The following is an 8,377-nucleotide window of genomic DNA, read 5'->3' on the forward strand; positions in this document are numbered from 1 at the left end:
CCGAATTCCAGGTCTACAAATCAGCCATTGAAAGGCCAACATGTGTGGATGGCGATGCATAAGTGTAAGTTGTTAATGTTGATGTGTTCATGGACCTAACGTTTCAGGTGGTTTTCATCCAACAGCCACAAAGGGCTCAGAAAGAGAGTTTGTGATTGCAGTAGGAAGAGGGGAAGTGCACTCCGGAATTCCCATGGAAGTGTGGAACTCAGAAACCTGTCCAACGTACTGAAAATCGGTCAGGGTGATGGCAACACAGAGGAGAGCAGCCGAACCAAATGGATGCACAGTTGGACACAGAGAAGAGTTTGAGTGAAATTGTCATTGGGGACACAACCTTCAAAGGAATAGACGGATGTTTCTCCAGTGGTCGCAGAAGATGAGGATGCAGCCAATGCCACAGGATTAGGTAAGAGGGAACAGAAATTGGATAGGTCAAGAAAAAATCAAGTTACTGAAAATCAATCGGTGCTCAGAGTAGATAAGTCACAAGGACGAGACGGGATGAATCCAAGTTCACTGAAAGAAGAAAGGCAACGTTTGGTGAACGTTTGATTTCCTGAAAAGAGGGAAGTCTGCAGTGCTGTCCGCCAATGTTCTTTATTGGGACCACTGCTGATTTTGAGCTCGAAATATCAAATATTCAATGTAGGACGACAACTGACAGTGCTTTGCTTGGTGCAGAGTAGGAACTGGACTTGGAGGCTGGCAGTTCCCAAGCAATTGAGAATGTGAACCTGTATATACTTCCCATCAATGGGTGTCGAAATGTCGACATAAAAGTTGACCGTGTACTGGATTTTATAGGTAGAACCAAAAGGTAAAGCAAGTCAACCTGCAATGGCACGTATGTGCATATCATTCGATAGATTGCACCTGCAGCATTGTTTTCATATGTGCACGTTCTCATACAATGAAAGATACTTAGCTGTTGGTATGGATGCTGAGTAGATGTACCAGAATGATCCCAGGGATGTGGGCCTGTTTAGTCAATGGCTCATTGTCGCTACCCGAGGTTCGGTGACCATCTGTCTGAAGACAGTGCAAATCTCTTAGCAGTCCAGGGCAGCCAAAATAGATTGTGTGATTGAGTCCGGCTGAAGATGACATAGTAAAAACTTCAAAGCAGGTCAATGAGGGAAACAGCTGGCAAATAATCCACCTACTGTCCCTCTTGCCAAACCCAAGACGTATTGACATTGACATTGCTGGGCACAGTATAGGAGGCAAAGGATGGACAGCATGTCTACCCACATGGGAAAGTGTGCTGATGACCCCGGCTATTAGATATAGAGGTTAGCAACCAAAATAATTGACTGAATGAAGGGCCTGGACTATGAGGAGTGGCTAAATATATATTGGCCATATAGAAACGCAAAAAAAGATGATTTCGCGGAGACATGATTTCTGTCTTCACTAAGCTGAATTGGCGAAATTCAGAATGAATCTATACAAACACTCTTTCAGTTAGCGGGTAGTTAATCTGTGGAAAATGCACCCTAGGGAGTCAGAAGCTTCAAGCAGGGAGTGTTGATTCTTTGAAACACGGATCACATAGTTTTCTCTTATGAAATAATATGATATGATTTAGCACAGTGAGAGATTGGGCAATAGGTGCATCCATTCTCTCACAGTTTGTGAAAATATTGGTTTCTCTCTCACTGGGAAAGAACAATTCTTTGTGGTGGATGTTGGGCCAGGACAAGACCAACCCTTTCTTTTTACCCACCCCACGAGCCTGGTAATGAAACCTATCTTATAACAGTGATCTCAGCCGCCATTCATGCGCTCTGATCACAAACCACAATCACAGTCATTTAATGCAACATGCAACTGGCCTAACTCAGACACAGTCACACCCTGACCACAACACGGTTTAGATTTCATTCCTGCTTCCTGTTGTTGAACACGTCACCTTAAAGCGGCCTCAGCCCCCATGAGATCCTGCTTACATCCTCCAAGGAATCCAGTCAGCAGTTCGTGCCAGAAGAGAAATATTGGTGTTTCACAATCATTTGTGCAAGTAGCCTATTCCCAGTGGAGACAGTTCTGGGATATAAAGACTGGCAGCTTTGAGTGTCCAGCACTGACAGCGTATCCGCTGGTGATACAAAATGTTGAGAGCGTTAGCCTTCTTTCCTTGGCAGTATCTGCCAACACTTTTTCGGATAATGATAGTTTATTATCCTATTCTTGCAGCTATCGGTATTGCAGGTAATTAGTTAGATACAAATTTTACTTGTATCCCGATGTACCACAAGTTTGCACATGGCACACACATCTACTTCTACTTCTCCAGCTGTGACTTCTGTTCCGCTGATGTCTTTTTTGATATCTCTATAAAGATAAGATATTGTCGTTTGCTGAACCGTCTCCACTCTCGCTGTGAGACTGATAGTGTGTACCTTCTTCTTTGAGGGTCTGCTCGTTACTACGTGTGTTACAATGGTGACCGTAGGTGCAGTCCTAAAAGAATATCTTTCGGTCTGATCTGACGCTAGCTCAAAAGGGTGTGAGTTGGAGACATTGAGCCTCCAGAGTTTCAGGTCACATTGGCTGTAAGATTGTCTGGCGGTCAGGAAGGATTGATCAGATGAGCGACCCAGTTCTGTCAGTAGGTTGAGAGGCAGAGGTATGCCAGGGCAGGGAACGGTTTGCAAATATTTTGAGTATCTTGGTGTCAATGTGTTTTCTGGAAAGGAGGCAGGAAATCCTGGCGATGACTGGAGTGATGGAAGTGCGGCGATTGTGTGTGAGTGCACAAGTTTTCAATGAGTTGGATGTTGTGAATGGAGGGAGTTGCGGTGACCAGCGTGAAAAATAGAGAATCTCGAAATTTTCGCTGTCTGACTATAAATAGCTCGATTGAGCCCTCTATTTCTTTTGACGTTACTGCGAATTATACTGTTCGTGAGGCGAATTCTTTTCACATTTATACAGTGGAATTTTTAACGCCATCTTCAATTAGTAGAGGTGAATTTACGTTTATAAATGTTACCTATGTTCTCATCTGCAGGAACACATGTTGACAATAAATATGGTCCACATCTTCAAATTTATATTCAACGGTTATACTTGACAATGTCCTGTCAGAATGTAACATGATTGTAACCAGAGAAGAGCAATAAATATTTGAGGATACAATCTTTATTTGGTGTACACATGGCCAGGAAATTTGGAGAGAGTTCATTCTATTTTCTGGGAGTGTCACAGGAGATCTTTCATGTCCAACAGAACAGGCGACAGACAGGGAATTTGGTTGAAATTATTACAATTTACTCGGTTTTCTTTCGTCTGTAGTTCATTGGTTAAATCATATCTGTGGCTCATTGGTTACCGAAATCGCCTGTTAAGCGAGATACCTGTGTTTGATAATTTCAATATTCCTTATTAATGCTTTGAATTTTTTTTTTCTCAATGGGCTCATCAATCCATGAGTATTGATGGTTAACTGCTGCGTGAATGAACTTTGAGCAAAATAACGTCAACTTACGCAGCGCACAGGTAAATATGTTTGTTTGCTGTTCCATTTTCTCACAGCGAATCTGTTGGCCATTGTGGTCCTGTCCCGAGGAAAGTGTGGGCTCTCAAAATGTATTACCCTCTACATGGTGGCCATGGCAGTGGCCGATCTCCTGTTGGCCATCAACGATGTGGTTTTGAACCAGATACATTCTCTTTATTTCAATCACACATTTCTGGAAATCACTCCCGTGTGTTCACTCAGATTGGTGCTGATGTCGGCGGTGACACACATGTCAGTCTGGTTCACAGTGGCTTTCACCTTTGATCGCCTGGTCGCCATCTGTTGGGTGAAACTGAAAACAAGTTATTGCACCGAGAGAACATCAGCCGTGGTTGTAGGAGTAATTTCTTCTCTGAGCTGTTTCATCAGCATTCCCTGGTACTTTATGTATGAGCCCAGAGAGATACTGAACAAAGTGCCTTGGTATTGCAAGTTCAAAGCGGTTTACTACACCTCTCCCACATGGATTGTATTTCACTGGTTTGTCACAATAATAACCCCGTTTGTTCCATTCTTTCTGATTTTGCTGATGAACGTGGTGACAGTCAGACACATTTTAGCGGCCAACAGAATCCGCAGTAACCTCCTGCAACAGAAAAGTAATAGTGGCAATGATGCAGAGATAGAGAACCGAAGAAGATCCATCATCTTACTCTTCGCCATATCAGGCAGCTTCATCCTGTTGTGGCTGATGGAAGTTTTACATTTCATATTAATGCGATCGTTAAACAGTTATTACTATCTAAGTTACAGAGACCCAGTATTTGTTATCGAAGAAGTGAAAGACATTTTTAAACTTCTGAGTTGCTGCACAAACACCATCATTTATGCTTCAACACAATCTAAGTTCAGAGAGGATGTCAAATATCTCGTGATCTATCCGTTTAAACACATATTTAAACTATTTAAATAAAGGTAAATGTGTGCCACACGGTGTAAATTTAGAAATGTTGACAACGAATCATAATTTAATGAGTCAACCGATAGACTGTCTTTGATTTCAATCTGTGCGCTGCAATAAAATAATCCTTGTAATCGATATAGAGCATTGCCACGCCATCTGAAAGTGTTTCTCAGCATATACTATCAAGTAGATTCCAGTTACCGGATGAATGCGTCTCCCTGGTTTTTAAGCATCCTTTTTGCTCTGTGAACGTTCTTCCAGATTCTTTGATATTATTATTATTATTATTTTATTCCAGATTCCTTTGAAACTAGGCTCACCCAAAGTCACAAGCAGCAATTACTTTCTGCAGTTTAACTAGAAAATTGTATTAAGCATAAACTAATCATGCGCTCAAACGTAAGTAAAAAATAAATGAGAAGAAGATTGAAATAGTTGTTGATGAGGCAAGTTGAATTGATGACCAAAGTCAAATGTTAAGAAGGTTAGATATGTAACAGAGAGAGAGGGCGAGAGATGTGGATCAGTGGGGAAGAGGACATAGATGTGTCGTTTAAGTTGGGTTATTGGGTGAGGAGAAGGTCGAGGTGGGTTCTAAAATATAAGAATTCAATCATGTATCGTTCTTTGGGTAACGTTGAAAGGAAGAAAATCAAGTGTTCTCTTCACGTTGGTATTTTTTAGTCAATGACGACTTTTCCAAATTATGTGGCAAATAAACGCTGGAATTTTGTCCTGCAGAATACTTGTAGTAGCAGCTAAATTGTACACAGTTTCCTTTCTGTCTTTCGTTATTTGCTGAGTAACCTTATCAGTCAATAAACAAACCACATAATTTGAACACCGCAACTGTGTCATATTGCATTCTCTTGTTATTCTAAAGATTGGCAGTTCAATTCGAGTCTGTAAGTATGTTGACCCAGCAATGATGGAGTAGGTATTGCTGTTATCAGCCGCGCGGCAATCACTATCTGCTGATGGAGGAGTTGGCGGTGACTAAGTATGTGATTGATTAGAGATTTGCTCGCCTTCCTGACCCACTGCAGCAATGGCCGGTATTATTCCACTCTCCACACTGAGGCCTCCCAACCGCCGGGTCCTGCTGCTGCCACACGAGGAAGTTCAACAGGGAGGGAGCGGAAGGTAAACGGTTAGACATGGTATCTCGCCAAAAAAATTCACCACCGGGACACATGCGGCCCGCGTGCCGCCATTTGGACACCACTTTTGTAAAGTATCGAGGCAGTGTATTGTGCAAGTAGTTGTGGCTGTCAAATTGCAGTGAAGTGGAGCGTCCAATTTGTATTGATGGTATTATCAGCCAGGACACCAGGAGAAACTCGCTTCTATTTTGACACACGTCATTTTACAGAATATTGTCAAACAAGTATATATATATTACAGTCTTACCCACAAACACACGCACAAACAGCAACTCCTACACACAGCAGCACAGAACACAGAAGTACAAACAAGATAGATAAACACTCACAAACGCACACAGATATGCAAGGAGGGAATGAAATACACAGGCACATACGCAAACAGAGACACACACACATACTCACAGAACACACACACAGACACAACACAGTCGCAAACAACAACAAGAAAAACATCAAATTGTATAGCGCCGTCCATGCCACGGGTTGTCCAGTTATATACAGCAGACAGAGAGAAACACACATAAAAGATACATTGAAAATTTGGTACAAGTCATGCCAAGCGACTGCAAGAAGGTTGGAAGGCAAACGAGATGGATTTCCGTCATCTTTGCTCAGGAAACTCCTATTTTCTTATGATCTTATGATCGTATCACAGACAGCTGTGCAATAAAGTCAAACGCCGTTAATATCTAATGGTTCCTGCTCATTAAACTGTCAGCGGGAACATTCGCCACGGATCAGAGTTTATCCCGCTATCATTTGAACAGGGACTGAACTCAGGATAAATTCTCTGTGCAAGTGTGCTTGAAAGCCTAAGGATGAGATATATTTTCAGTGCGGCAGAATGCCATCTGCCCCCTCAATATCCAGGTGGACTCCCAGGACCAGGGCTTCTCTCTCAGGCGGGTACCAGTTGAGGTCAGAGCTTCATATTCATCGCCAATTCTCAGTCACAATCCAAGATTCAATCTTTATCTGAACTGTCACACAACGGGACAGGTTTGAGCCCTGAAGTTCTTCATTTGATCATCACCGAGACACACTGGTGCTCAGGCAGCAAGATGAACGTATTAGGAGGTCTTAAAAAAGCTGACGGTTATCACATCAATTAAATTTTTCACAGTACGATACAACAGTATCGCAAATTCTTGAAAGAAAATTGTTTCAAGTTGATTACAAATTTATATTAATATACTGTGTTGCAATTTCGGCGGCCAAATGCTCACGGTATTCATCAACCGGGAGGTCAGAACTAAACATGGGTGATTTGGGGAAAGTTGATCCCTGGCGAGGGGAAAGATATAGTTTTTGGGACAGACTTGGATAAGTTAAACCAGGGTGTCAGACAAAACAACTGCGGAATGGAGATATAGAGTGAGTCCAGAATAGCTGAAAGAACCATAGTGTTCGCAATGTGAGGTATTTCAAGCATCCTGGTAATGTTGGAGGGTAGTAAGTACCTTCTTGTCTGTGTTGTCCTGTAGCTCAGTGGTTAGAGCACTCGCCTTGCAAGCAAGTCACCTGGGTTCAATTCCAGGCAGGGCGAAACCTTGGGTAAGTTCAGTTACTCCAAGCGCCTAATAATAATCCATCCGAAATGAAACAACAATAAATTGGTCATCTTCAATCCACGACAGTTTGAGGGACGCTGATGTGTGCAATTGGCTGCCGCGTTTCGACCAAAAGTATACAGTCAATTCGCTTTACAGTCTATTCTGTGAAGCGATTTGAGACGTCGAGAAGACGTGAACAGCGCCATATCAAATGCAAGGATTTCTATTTATTATATTATTTTTGTGATCTGATTGTGGCAGAGGTAGGGTGCTGGCGAACCTTTGACTATTGTCACTCCGATGTGTTGTGTACAAGAAAAACATTTTGCAATTAAACAGCTCACCTCACGCAGGGAATCATTTTATACCGCCGGACAGTGGTGCAGCACAACTCTGAGACGGGAGGAGTGGAAGATGACTTTAGTCGCTGCCGAATAGGAAGCTCTTAAGACGAGACCAAAGGTTGTGGAAAGACGGGCCAAGTTTTGGGGAGAGAGGACGTTTGTTGCAGGTTTGCGGGCGAAGTGACTAAAAAAAGCGGCCAAAGATGGGAGTGGGTTTGGGTGGTAAATTGATCACAAATGTAGGAAGGCACCAGGACATGTAGTGATTTGGAAAGGAGTTTGAGGATCTTGTAATTTACCCCATCATTGAAAGGGGAGCCGGTAAAACTCGGCTGTAACTGGGATCTGAATCAGATCATATGAACTATGTTCTTGTGACCTTATCCCAGGCAGGTGTAAATTACAATCAAACACCATTAATGTCTCAGGGTTTTACTGCTCATTAAACCGCCAACGAGCAAATTATCAAAGGCTCAGTGTTTGTTCCGCAGTGAATGAAATAAGCGCTAAAGTAGAAATACATTTCTCTGTGAAATTCTGTGAAAGTCTTGAAATGAGAAATGTTATTCGTTTTGTAAAATGGAACATGTCGCTAAGTAGATTTCCAGCTCCCCTGTTCCGTTTATGAGGGGCAAGAGGTTACGAGTTGAGATCAGAGCTTCATATGATCCACGTTTCTGTGTCAGAATTCAAGATTTAATCTCGCTCTAAACTGTGGAACAATCCGTTGGAGATCTAACTTTATTCAGTTGAACATCACCACGACGTAACTCTGCCCTGGCAGCAAACGGAGCGTAAAAAGATGACTTCAGAAAATTTCATGACTATGATATCAATGTACACTTTTTACTGTGTGTTACAAAATTGTGGAAGCTACATTCTGC

Source organism: Callorhinchus milii, unplaced genomic scaffold, assembly GCF_018977255.1.
Source record: "Callorhinchus milii isolate IMCB2004 unplaced genomic scaffold, IMCB_Cmil_1.0 Scaffold824, whole genome shotgun sequence".
NCBI lineage: Eukaryota > Metazoa > Chordata > Chondrichthyes > Chimaeriformes > Callorhinchidae > Callorhinchus > Callorhinchus milii.